Source organism: Delphinapterus leucas, chromosome 12 (genome assembly GCF_059928025.1).
Source record: "Delphinapterus leucas isolate spDelLeu-1000000601 "Yukka" chromosome 12, BTC_Dleu_Yukka2, whole genome shotgun sequence".
NCBI classification, from domain to species: domain Eukaryota; kingdom Metazoa; phylum Chordata; class Mammalia; order Artiodactyla; family Monodontidae; genus Delphinapterus; species Delphinapterus leucas.
Window position 1 is genome coordinate 16,630,765 of NC_143140.1, and position 14,265 is coordinate 16,645,029.

The 14,265-nt window shown below is 43.1% G+C and overlaps 1 long non-coding RNA gene across 2 annotated transcripts; it reads left to right on the forward strand.

Moving 5' to 3' along the window:
• Positions 1-6,382, forward strand: LOC111183246 (uncharacterized). 2 transcript variants are annotated; one of them, XR_016395124.1, is made up of 3 exons: positions 1-1,233; positions 1,491-1,621; positions 1,945-6,382. It is a non-coding gene; the product is annotated as an uncharacterized LOC111183246 (long non-coding RNA). The 2 variants fall into 2 exon arrangements; XR_016395123.1 differs by having other exon boundaries at positions 1-747; positions 1,021-1,621.
• The last annotated feature ends 7,883 nt before the right edge of the window (positions 6,383-14,265 follow it).

Here is a 14,265-nt window from a genome sequence, read left to right on the forward strand (position 1 = left end):
CGCTTTTGCGGGGCGGTGACTCGGAGGGACCGGCGGCCTCGGGAGGGCGGGCAGTTTCCGCCGAGCCTGGAGGTGGAGGCTGGGCGCCGCCAAACACCTGGCCTCCCGTCCGGTTGCTTCTCCGGGTCGCAGGGGTCGTGCGGCGGGAGCGCGGAGGGAGCCGAGAGATACTACGCAGAGCTCTTTCTAGCCGGAAGACTTAAGACCAAGCTTCCGGTCCACGTCTGAACCAAGAGGCTGAGCTGGTGGATGCCGCACTTGGTGAGTGAGCCGCTTGCGTGCCCGGGGCGCGAGCACTCCAGGCTGGCAGCATGCTCCCTCCGGGCCGCAGCCCCTCCTGCGGCTGGGGCCTCCTCCGAGCGCCGCTGGCTCCTGCCTCTGCTGGGGAAGGTAATAGTCTTGTACTATGTAGGTCAGCAGAAACGGCGCTAGCAAGCCTGAGCACCAACAGATAAGGGAGGGAATAAGTCAGGAAGCTTCCTGAGCCTTGGGAATCTGGCCGCTTCCCAGGGATCAGCGAATATTCTGAGACTTAACGACTAGAGAGCAAAGCATTTCAGATAATAGCCAGAGCTGCACATTTGCGCGTAAGCTGCTGACTATCGGCTTGCGGCTTGGCATTAGAAGCAGGACTCCTTTGAGCAGTACTCTAGTCTCAGCCGTGGGGTGGACGCACCGCCAGAGACCTTCCAATCGGGACTCCAGGTCGCCGTTCCAGGGACTTCCCAGCGCTGCTTGGATCTGGATGTAGGTGCTTCCCCAGTTCGGTGACGTATAAACCTCTGTCTTTACTATTCTTTCTGTTAGTTATACTGTTCTCTTCTTAATTAGTATACTGTAATCATTGTTAATTCAACAGACTCTGGCTAGATTCTTGTTTAACTGAGTGTAGAGTGGTTATTTTGCCAGCGAGTCCTACGAACCTTGCAACCGAAAGTAAGGCTTTCAGCAAAACAGCCTCCCGGCCTCGCAGGCACCGGGACCCAGCTCTCCGGACCTGAGCACCCTCTCCCCGCGCAGGCCGGAGTGCGGATCTCCTCCCCCAAACAGAACGCTGGTTCAACACTGACCCGAGGAGATCCAAGGTGCTTCGAAGACCCCTTGGAGATCACAGTCTACGGACGATGCTACTCGAGGGAAGGACACAATGGATTTATCCAGGTGTTGGTCGAGTGGCACCGATGCCGCCAGGACCCAAGAGAGAGGCTTGGGCGGGCGGGGCCCTCTGCGCAAGTATGTTTGTGTGGGAAGGGAGGTTTCTCCATCCCCTTCCCGTCCCTTCGGGAAAGCCCCTAAACCTGACTCCTGAGCCTCTAAATCTTTGGGACGATCATTCATTGTCAGTACATCCAGAGTGTGGACTGAGTTCCGCAGGTGGGGGGAGCCGGGCCTCGCCAGCTTGAGGGCCGCGGTGGTCACGTGCCTATTTTAAAATTCTTGTCACACGCTTCTGATTCTAATTTGGCGGCTTTTCTCTCCTGTGCGGGTAGCTCAGACCTCCTCGAGACTGGCGCTGGGACGAACTGAATCTAGTTGCTGACGCACCGGCAAAACCGCCGGCCCCCTGCCAGGCGAAACTGGGCTGGGGGCTGCAAGTCCAAGGTCTAACTGTTCAGGCCCAGTAAGTTGGAGAGAAGTGTTCGCAGGTCCCCTCCTTGCTTTGGCTTTCCTTGTTTCTTGATACAAATCGATTTACTTCACGGATCCCCACTAATCTGGAGAGTTAAAACAAAGAAGCGCACTTAACATGTTGATGGGCTGGAGGCAAAGCCGTTTCCCTAGAGGTTGTGGGCAGGGTGGGAGACAGATGGTAGACTTGCCCAGTCACCACGACCCGGGTTTAATGGGTTCCTCATTTTACACACCGGCTCCAAGTAGCGGGGTGGTGGGGATGCCACTCCTGGCCCTAGATTGACGCCGTGTTCACACCTCCCCCCGCCCCAGCATCCCACAGCGGCCCTGAGGCATCCCTGGGGCGCACGATCATGGGCAGGGATCCTCTGTGTTGAGACCCTTCGGAGGCTCGGGACTACTTCGGCTGGACTGGGGCCGCTCCCAGACCACGATCGGGAATTTCTCCAGATGCCCTGCAGCTGGAAGTGCAAGTTGTAACCTCAGCTCTGCGGGCCCTGGCGACCCGCCATGGCTCCCGAGCCCGGCCTTGCCCGAAGTGGTCCGGGCCTCTCTTGAAACCCGGAGGCCTCACAGGCACCGGATTCTGTCTGCATAGCCGGAAAACTCCTGGACGCGAACCAGAAAAGTTTGGAAAACACACCGACCGCAGACGAATGCGAGGATCGGGCGGGGCCAGCGCTCCTCCCCCGCCTCCTTCCAGCCGCGAGACAGGTTGAGCCCTCCGCCCTCGCCGCCCGGAGGAGGGGATCCAGGAGCATCTGGGACACCAGGCTCACAGGGGAACAAGACAGACAAGTCGTTCCCTTAAATCTCCGCAATCTCGTATAAAGAGGGTGGGAGGGGGCAGAGGGACACACCGATCTCTCCCCTTCCCTCTCACCTCGCTGCTAGGTCTTCAGCGCCCTTGTGGAGGTGGTCTCGCCCGGCAGAGCGGGCTGCATTCGCGGGCTCCGGAAAGCTCCCGAGACCTTGCAGAGAGGCAAACAAGGCTCTCCAACCCAGGCCGCAGCCCCGGTCTGTCTCCACCCCACCCGCTGTCATCCTCGGACCCGCCCGGCGGCCCGGAGCCCGCAGTGGGCCTTCCCACTCTCCGGCGACTCGCGGACGAGCAGTTGCCTTCTGCAAAGGACGATGGACTGAGCCTGTTCTTCTCCAGGGGCCGGAAAACCGAGATCCTGGCCAGGCCTTTCGGGTCGAGAGTTTGCACTTGCAGCAGGATCTCGATCAGTTGCTCGAAGTGCACGATTTGGTGCCTGGGTTGTGAGCGCGGCGGGAAGGGGGCGCCGGAGGGGCAGGCCGGGCTGCTCCGGGCGCAGGGGCAAGACTGTAACCCCGGCCGCGCGCGCGGGAGAAGGAGCTCGCCCGTGCCGGCGGGTGGAGCGCGCCCCCGCCAAGCACTCACCTAGGATCTTTTCCACACGCTCTACGGGTTTGCAGGTGCTCCCCTTGGAACCAGTAGAGAAGGATGCGCAGGTCGATGAGTGCCCGTCGCGTGAATACAGGCAAATCCTCCCCTCTTTCTCCTCCTGGGGCGAGGCCCCCTCAGTGTCCTGGTAGAAGCTGGACGCCACAGCCCGTCGAAGCCCGGGAAGCCCTCGGGCGGCCCCTGGGTTTTTTGGTCCAGGGCTTGAGCCGCGCTGCGGGGCGGCCCAACCCCGAAGCCCAGTATGGGGTCAGACCCGGGCCCAGGCGGCCGGGACCCGCGGAGGGCGCTCCTGCTGCGGGCGGCGCGAGGTACCGAAGGCCTCTCGGATGTCAGGCAGCGCTCTTCCAGCGCCGGGCGGCTTTCCAGCTACTGGTGTCCTCTCAGCCCACAGGTCGGCGTCTGTACATGTTATGAACATTTCCGTTAGAAATGGAAGAACCCCAGATGTGGAATCACTAGTTCAACGGTCACAAACACATTCTATTCTCTTTAGAGACTGCTTTTTTTCTTTTGCAGCTTTATTTGTATCAAACTACAGAGAATCATAGGGAAGTCAAACATTTACTAAATCCAACTCTCTACCTGGCACCTGCACTATAACAGGTATTTCTCATTTAACCTGCTCCCAACACCTGTCCTTCCCTAGTTTTCTCCCTTCCAGTAAAGGCCACTATCTTTCACCGGGTTGAATCCTCCCTTTCTGTCACATTTCACACCTATAAACAAATCCTGTCAGCTCTGCTTTCAAAATAAACCTCAAATAGGACTGCTTCTCACGACCTCCATTGCTAAGAAACCAGTCTGCGCTATCACCATCCTTTGCCTCTGTAAGAGCTTCCTTGTAGCCTTACAGAAGCTTAAGTTACAACTTTCCCATCAGATCAAAATCTTTTCTCCCTTAGGGACTGCCCTGGTGGTCCAGTGGTTCAGACTCCGCCTCCCAATGCAGGGGGCCTGGGTTCGAATCCTGGTCAGGAAACTAGAGCCTGCATGCTGCAACTGAAGATCCCGTGTGCCGCAACTAAGACCCAGCACAGCCAAATAAATAAATAAATAAATAAATAAATATAAAAAAACTTTTCCCCCTTAAAGTATATTCTCCATATAGCAGCCAAAGTCATCCTTTGAAAATACAAGTTCATGTCAGTGTCCTTGCCCTTGTGGAACAGAATAGGAAGCACAGAAATACAGAAACATGTATGTGTGTGTATATGGCATATAATGAAACTGTTATTTCAAAAACAGTGCTGGGACATTTTGAAAATAAATGTGGATGCCTATCTGATATACACATAAGGTTTTTTTCCAGAAAGTGTGTAAACATTTTGCCTCTTTGGAAAAGCAGTGCAGGAATCTGTTTCTGTTTTGTAAATAAGTTCATTTGTATATTTTTTTAGATTCCACATATAAGTCATATCACATGATATTTGTCTTTCTCTGCCTGACTTCACTTTGTATGATAATCTCTAGGTCCATCCATGTTGCTACAAATGGCATTATTTCATTCTTTTTTATGGCTGAGTAATATTCCATTGTATATATGTACCACAGCTTCTTTATCCATTCATCTGGACATTTACGTTGCTTCCATGTCTTGGCTATTGTAAATAGTGCTGCAGTGAACATTGGGGTGCATGTATCTTTTCGAAGTATGGTTTTCTGCAGATATATGCCCAGAAAAAGTATGTATAAGTATGTATATACTTATTTACAAAACAGAAACAGACTCACAGACTTAGAGAAAAGCTTATGGTTACCAAAGGGGAAAGATGCAGGGGTGGGGGGGAGGGATAAATTAGGAAGTTCGGATTAACATATATACACTGCTATATATAGAATAGATAATCAACAAGGACAGAGAACTCTGCGAAAACCTATATGGGAAAATAATCTGAAAAAGAATATTTATACATATGTATCTGAATCACTTTGCTGTGCACCTGAAACTAACACAACATTGTACATCAACTATACTCCAATTTAAAATAAAAACTTTTTTAAAAAATCAGTGCTGGAAGAATATATAGATCAATGTTTATATAATTTGAGGGTAAAGAGAAACTTCCAGATCATGGCTCCAAAATCTGGCACTATAAAAGAACAGTAATAGTTTTTACTAAATTAGAATTAAAACTTCTTTAATTGGGAAAAAAAATTCCCCTGTGCCCCATCTCTAAAATATGAAGTCAAAAGACAAATTATAAACAGAGAAGTTGGTTGGTTATTGCAAAAGTGTTAGTGTCACAGATGGGGCAGGGATGCATTTTGTTCTGTTTTATGAATAATTTAAAATACAAGTACAAGAAAAAGACAAGGATTCATATTACTTGGAATTAGCATGTTAGATGTGTCTTTCTTCATCACCTCTCCACTTAAAACTGCTCTATAATGTCTTTTTTTTTTTTTTTTACGTGAACAGCAAAATTGAGCAGCAAGTGCAGAGGCTTCCTATATACTCCTCATTATCCCCTACCATCCACCCCCAACACAGGACCTCCCTCACCATCAATATCCCTCACCATACTGGTGCATTTGTTATTATGATGAACACACATCTGCACATCATTACCACTCAAAGTCCGTAGTTTATCTTAGTGTTCACTATATTGGTGTAAGGGTAATTTTGGCCTCACAGAAAAAGTTAGAAAGTATTCCCCCTTCTTCTATTTTCTGGAAGAGATGTTAGAGCATTGATACAATTTCTTTTTTAAATGTTTGGTAGAATTCATCTTTATATGCCAGAATAAAGTAAAGGAAAGAAATCCTTCAGAAAGTAGGACAATCATTAATCAAAATTAAAAGCTTCTGGGAATTCCCTGGCGGTCCAGTGGTTAGGCGTCAGCACTTTCACCGCTGGGGCCCAGGTTTGATCCCTGGGGAACTAAGATGCTGCAAGCCGCGTGGAACAGCAAAAAAAAAAAAAAAAAAAATTAAAAAATTAAAAAATTAAAAACTTCTGCTTTGTGAAAGACACTGTTAAAAGAATAAAAAGACAAGCCACAGACTTGAAGAAACTATTTGCAAAACACACTTCTAATAAAGGATTTGTATACAAATATACAATGAATGCTTAAAACTGAATAATAAAATAACCAATTAAGAAATAAGCAAAATAGGGACTTCCCTGGTGGCGCAGTGGATAAGACTCCAGGTTCCCAATGAAGGGGGCCCAGGTTCGATCCCTGGTCAGGGAACTAGATCCCACATGCCTGCTACAACTAAGAGTTCGCATGCCACAACTAAGGAGCCTGTGTGCCACAACTAAGGAACCTGTGTGCCACAACTAAGGAGCCTGCCTGCCGCAACTAAGGCCTGGTGCAACCAAATAAATAAATAAATATTTTTAAAAATAAGCAAAATAATTGTTATAAGATAGGAGAGGAAATAGAATCAATTTGTACAATTAAAACCACAAAAGGTTGAAAAGAGTGAAAGACAAAAGCAGGAGTAAAGAACAGGGGCAACAAATAGAAAACAGTAACAAATATGGAAGATATTAACCAACTATTTCTGTAATCACTTTAATGTTAATGGTCAAAGTATACCATTTAAAAGTGAGAGATCAAGAAACAAGACCCAACGATATATTGTCTACAAGAAGCCTATTTTAAATATAAAGGCATACGTAAGTTGCCAAATCCAAGTTTGTGTGCCCAACGCACAGTGAGGCTAAACAAACCAAAATGTCAGTTTGGAGCAAAGAAAGCTTTATTGCAACAGCCAAGCAAGACGAATGAGTGGCTTGTGCTCAGAACACCCAAACTCCTCCCATGGTTTTGGGGAAATGTTTTAAAGGCAAAATTTGGAGTGAGGATTGCAGGGTGTGTGACTTTCTTCTGATTTATTGGTAGTAAGTTATCAGGGTGGTGCTCCAGGAATCTAGTGCTCATCTTGAAGTTACCATCCTCCACCTGGGTGGGGGCCTTAGTCCCTCCAGAAGAACTCAAAGGTGTATTGTTATGTTCCTTGAGGAGGAACCAGGACCTTGGTTAAGCAAGACCCGAACCGGAAGTTAAGCAAAATAGCCTGAACAATTGTTCAGCCATAAAACAGTCCTATTTCCTCCTCAAGGGATATACATAACAGTCTGAAACGTATCTTTGGGTTGTTATGCAGAAACCAAGACCCCCACCCAGGTGGAGGATGGTGATGATATGCTGAACACATATAGATCCCGGACTGGTTGGAACAAGGTTATGACTAGGATTCCCAAAACACCCTGTTACCTCACCACCAACCAGAAATTTCACAAGCTGCAGCCCTCACCCCAAATAATGCCTTTAAAAACTCTGCCCTGAAAGTCATCAGGGAGTTCAGGTCTTTTGAGCATGAGCTGCCTGTTCTCCTTACTTGGTGCCCCACAAATAAACACTGTAATTTCCTCCACCATAACCTGGTGTCAACAGATTGGCTTTGCTGTGTGGCAGGAGAGTGGGCCCAAGTTTGGTTTCATAACAATAGTTTGAACTAAATGAAAATGAAAACACAACCTAATATTTGTGGAATACAGTGGAAACTGCTTAGAGGGAAGTATTGATATAGAGCCTTGAATGCATATATTAGAAAAGAAGAAAGATCTAGAATCAGTCATCTAAGTCTCCACCTTAGGAAATTAGAAAAAGAGGAGCAACTTAAATCCACAGTAAGCAAAAGAAAAGAAATAATAAACATTAGAGCAGAAATCAGTGAAATTGAAAACAAGAAATCAATAGAGAAGATCAATGAAACCAAAAGCTGGTTCTTTGGAAAAAAAACAATAAAATCAATAAACCTCTAGTCAAGGTAACTAGGGAAAAAAAGAGAGAAGATACAAATTACTAATATCAGAAATAAAAGATGGGACATCACTACAGATCCCATGGATTTTAAAAAGATAACAAAGGAATATTATGAATAAGTCTATGTCCACAAGTTTGATAATTTAGGTGAAATGGACCAATTCCTTGAAAGACACAATCTGGCAAAACTCACATAAAAAGAAATAGACAGAGGGCAGACAGCAGAAGCAAGAAGAATTACAATTCTGCAGCCTGTGGAAGGAAAACCACATTCACAGAAAGATAGACAAAATGAAAAGGCAGAGGAATTTGTACCAGATGAAGGAAAAAGATAAAACCCCAGAAAAACAACTAAATGAAGTGGAGCTAGGCAACCTTCCAGAAAAAAAATTCAGAATAATGAGAGTGAAGATGATCCAGGACCTCGGAAAAAGAAAGGAGGCAAAGATCGAGAAGATGCAAGAAATGTTTAACAAAGACCTAGGAGAATTAAAGAACAAACAAACAGAGATGAACAATACAATAACTGAAATGAAAAATACACTAGAATGAATCAATAGCAGAATAACTGAGGCAGAAAAATGTATAAGTGACCTGGAAGACAGAATGGTGGAATTCACTGCCACAGAACAGAATAAAGAAAAAAGAATGAAAGGAAACGAAGACAGCCTAAGAGACCTCTAGGACAACATTAAACGCAACACCATTTTGCATTATAGGGGTCCCAGAAGGAGAAGAGAGAGGGAAATGACCCAAGAAAAATATTGAAGAGATTATAGTTGAAAACTTCCCTAACAGGGGAAAGGAAATAGCTACCCAAGTCCAGGATGCACAGAGAGTCCCAGGCAGGATAAACCCAAGGAGAAACACGCAGAGACACATAGTAATCAAACTGACAAAACTTGAAGACAAAGAAAAATTATTGAAAGCAACAAGGGAAAAACGACAAATAACTTACAACGGAACTCCCATAAGGTTAACAGCTGATTTCTCAGCAGAAACTCTACAAGCCAGAAGGGAGTGGCACGATATATTTAAAGTGATGAAAGGGAAGTACCTACAACCAAGATTACTCTACCCAGCAAGGATCTCATTCGGATTCGACGGAGAAATCAAAAGCTTTACAGACAAGCAAAAGCTAAGAGAATTCAGCACCACCAAACCAGCTCTACAACAAATGCTAAAGGAACATCTCTAAGTGGGAAACACAAGAGAAGAAAAGGACCTACAAAAACAAACCCAAAACAATTAAGAAAATGGTAACAGGAACATACATCTCGATAATTACTTTAAACGTGAATGGAGTAGATGCTCCAACCAAAAGACACAGGCTCACTGAATGGATTCAAAAACAATACCCATATATATGCTGTCTACAAGAGACCCATTTCAGACCTAGGGACACATACAGACTGAAAGTAAGGGGATGGAAATAGACATTCGATGCAAGTGGAAATCAAAAGAAAGCTGGAGTAGCAATACTCATATCAGATAAAATAGACTTTAAAATAAAGAATGTTACAAGAGACAAGGAAGGACACTACATAATGATCAAGGGATCAATCCAAGAAGAAGATATAACAATTATAAATATATATGCAGCCAACAGAGGAGCAACTCTATACATAAGGCAACTGCTAACAGCTATAAAAGAGGAAACCGACAGTAACACAATAATAGTGGGGGACTTTAACACCTCACTTACACCAATGGACAGATCATCCAAACAGAAAATTATTGAGGAAACAGAAGCTTTAAATAACACAACAGACCAGATAGATTTAACTGATATTTATAGGACGTTCCATCCAAAAACAGCAGATTACAGTTTCTTCTCAAGTGTGCATGGAACATTCTCCAGGATAGATCACATCTTGGGTCACAAATCAAGCCTCAGTAAATTTAAGAAAATTGAAATCATAACAAGCACCTTTTCTGACCACAACGCTATGAGATTAGAAATCAATTACAGGGAAAAAATGTAAAAAGACACAAACACATGGAGGCTAAACAATACATTACTAAATAACCAAGAGATCACCAAAGAAATCAAAGAGGAAATCAAAAAATACCTAGAGACAAATTACAATGAAAACACGATGATCCTAAACCTATGGGACACAGCAAAAGCACTTCTAAGAGGGAAGTTTATAGCAATACAAGCCTACCTCAAGAAACAAGAAAAATCTCAAATAAACAATCTAACCTTACACCTAAAGGAACTAGAGAATGAAGAACAAACAAAACCCAAAGTTGGTAGAAGGAAAGAAATCATAAAGATCAGAGCAGAAATAAATGAAATAGAAACAAAAAAAATAGCAAAGATCAATAAAACTAAAGGCTGGTTCTTTCAGAAGATAAACAAAATTGATAAACTTTTAGCCAGACTCATCAAGAAAAAGAGGGAGAGGACTCAAATCAATAAAATTAGAAATGAAAGAGGAGAAATGAGGAGAAGTTACAATGGACACTTCAGAAATACAAAGCATCCTAAGAGACTGCTACAAGCAACTCTATGCCAATAAAATGGATAACCTGGAAGAAATGGACAAATTCTTAGAAAGGTATAACCTTCCAAGACTGAACCAGGAAGAAACAGAAAATATGACCAGACCAATCACAAGTAATGAAATTGAAACTGTGATTAAAAATCTTCCAACAAACAAAAGTCTAGGACCAGATGGCTTCACAGGTGAATTCTATCAAACATTTAGAGAAGAGCTAACACCCATCCTTCTCAAACCCTTCCAAAAAACTGCGGAGGAAGGAACACTCCCAAACTCATGCTATGAGGCCACAATCACCCTGATACTAAAACCAGACAAAGATACTACAAAAAAAGAAAATTACAGACCAATATCACTGATGAATGTAGATGCAAAAATCCTCAGCAAAATACTAGCAAACAGAATCCAGCAATACATTAAAAGGATCATACACCATGATAAAGTGGGATTTATCCCAGGGATGCAAGGATTCTTCAATATACGCAAATCAATCAATGTGATACACCATATTAACAAATTGAAGAAGAAAAACCATATGATCATCTCAATAGATGCAGAAAAAGCTTTTGACAAAATTCAACACCCATTTATGATAAAAACTCTCCAGAAAGTGGGCATAAAGGGAACTTACCTCAACATAATAAATGCCATATACGACAAACCCACAGCAAACATCATTCTCAATGGTGAAAAACTGTAAGCATTTCCTCTAAGATCAGGAACAAGACAAGGATGTCCACTCTCGCCACTATTATTCAACATAGTTTTGGAAGTCCTAGCCACGGCAATCAGAGAGGAAAAGAGGTAAAAGGAATACAAATTGGAAAAGAAGAAGTAAAACTGTCACTGTTTGCAGATAGCATGATACTATACATAGAGAATCCCAAAGATGCTACCAGAGAACTACTAAAGCTAAACAATGAATTTGGCAAAGTTGCAGGATGCAAAATTAATGCACAGAAATCTCTTGCATTCCTATACACTAACAACAAATGATCAGAAAGAGAAATTAAGGAAACAATCCCATTCATGATGGCAACAAAAAGAATAAAATACCTAGGAATAAACCTACCTAGGGAGACAAAACACCTGTATGCAGAAAACTATAAGACACTGATGAAAGAAATCAAAGATGACACAAACAGATGGAGAGATATACCATGTTCTTGGATTGGAAGAATCAGTATTGTGAAAATGACTCTACTACCCAAAGCAATCTACAGATTCAGTGCAATCCCTATCAAATTACCAGTGGCATTTTTTACAGAACTAGAACAAAAAAATCTTAAAATGTTTATGGAGACACAAAAGACCCCAAATAGCCAGAGCAATCTTGAGGGAAAACAATGGAGCTGGAGGAATCAGACTTCCTGGGTTCAGACTATACTACAAAGCTACAGCAATCAAGACAGTATGGTACTGGCACAAAAACAGAAATATAGATCAATGGAACAGGGTAGAACGCCCAGAGATAAACCCACACACCTATGGTCAACTAATCTACGACAAAGGAGGCAAGGATATACAATGGAGAAAAGACAACTTCTTCAATAAGTGCTGCTGGGGAAACTGGACAGCTACATGTAAAAGAATGAAATTAGAACACTCCCTAACACCATACACAAAAATACACTCAAAATGGATTAGAGACCTAAATGTAAGACTGGACACTATAAAACTCTTAGAGGAAAACATAGGAAGAACACTCTTTGACATAAATCACAGCAAGATCTTTTTTGACTCACCTCCTAGAGTAATGGAAATAAAAATAAGGGCTTCCGTGGTGGCACAGTGGTTAAGAATCTGCCTCCCAATGCAGGAGACATGGGTCTGAGCCCTGGTCCGGAAAGATTCCACATGCTGCGGAACAACTAAGCCTGCGCACCACAACTACTGAGCCTGTGTGCCACAACTACTGAAGCCTGCATGCCTAGAGCCAGTGCTCCCAAGAAGAGAAGCCACCACAATGAGAAGCCTGCACACCACAACGAAGAGTAGCCCCCACTCACTGCAACCAGAGAAAAGCCCACATGCAGCAACGAAGACCCAACGCAGCCAAAAATAAAATAAATAAAATAAAATAACTTTATTAAAAAATAATAATAAATAAACAATGGGACCTAATGAAACTTAAAAGCTTTTGCAAAGCAAAGGAAACTCTAAACAAGATGAAAAGACAACCCTCAGAATGGGAGAAAATACTTGCAAACGAATCAACAGACAAATGAATAAGTTCCAAAATATATAAACAGCTCATGCAGCTCAATATTAAAAACAAACAACCCAATCAAAAAATGGGCAGAAGACCTAAATAGACGTTTCTCCAAAGAAGACATACAGATGGCCAAGAAGCACATGAAAAGCTGCTCAACATCACTAATCATTAGAGAAATGCAAATCAAAACTACAATGAGGTATCACCTCACACCAGTTAGAATGGGCATCATCAGAAAATCTACAAACAACAAATGCTGGAGAGCGTGTAGAGAAAAGGGAATCCTCCTGCACTGTTGGTGGGAATGTAAATTGATACAGTCACTATGGAGAACAGTATGGAGGTTTCTTAAAAAACTAAAAATAGAATTACCATATGACCCAGCAATCCCACTACTGGGTATATACCCAGAGAAAACCATAATTCAAAAAGACACATGCACCCCAATGTTCATTGCAGCACTATTTACAGTAGCCAGGTCATGGAAGCAACCTAAATGCCCATCGACAGACAAATGGATAAAGAAGTTGTGGTACATATATACAATGGAATATTACTCAGCCATAAAAAGGAACGAAATTGGGTCATCTGTAGAGATGTGGATGGATCTAGACACTGTCATACAGAGTGAAGTAAGTCACAAAGAGAAAAACAAATATTGTATATTAATGCATATATGAGGAACCTAGAAAAATGGTACAGATGAACCGGTTTGCAGGGCAGAAATAGAGACACAGATGTAGAGAACAAACGTATGGACACCAAGAGGGGTAAGTGGCGGGGTGGGGGTGGGGGTGGGATAAACTGGGAGATTGGGGTTGACATGTATACACTAATATGGATAAAATGGATGACTAATGAGAACCTGCTGTATAAAAAATAAATAAAATAAAGTTCAAAAATTCAAAAAAAAGAAGAAAAAGACAAATTGAATAGGCCTACATTTATTAAATAAATTAAATCAATAATTAATAGCTTGTGAAACAGAAAGCACCAGGTCCAGATGTGTTCACTGATGAATTATCACACAGTTAAGAAAGAAATTATACTAACTTTGTACAAAATCTTCCAGAAAATAGAAGAAGAGGGAAAACTTCCTAACTCATTCTGTGAGGCCAGCATGGCCCTAATACCAAAACCAGACAAAGACATTGCCAGAAAGGCACAGAGCTATTTCTCATGAACACAGATGCAAATGCCCTCAACAAAATATTAGCAAATCTAATCCATCAAAACTTCTTTTTAAAGATCATTAACACAACCCACTTCAGAGTAAGGATTAGAGAAAGGAAACTAAATACATAAAACATTAATCTTTTTATGTGTTTCCTGGGTGCTGCAATAACATTGTAATCTGATTAAGTCCAGGGTTTATTGCATTAAGAGTTATAGTTAATTCCATGTTAACCCATTCAACCCAGGATGGAATGTGAGTAGTACTTTTTTTTTTTTTTTCAATACTGGGCACAGACCACAGTACCCAGCATTATAATAGATGTGTACTATGTTTGATTAACACATGATCAAACAGAGATCTCTTCAGAGAATTTGAAGATCCTAATCAAAGTAGGGGCACTCCCATCTGGATTGCATCCTTGGAATAATATGTGCAGCCACAGAGCCAGCCTGCAAAAATGGGAGTGCTTCAGGCATTTATTCAATTTATTTCATTAGCCCTTGAATTACAGCAAGCATTTGGGTCAA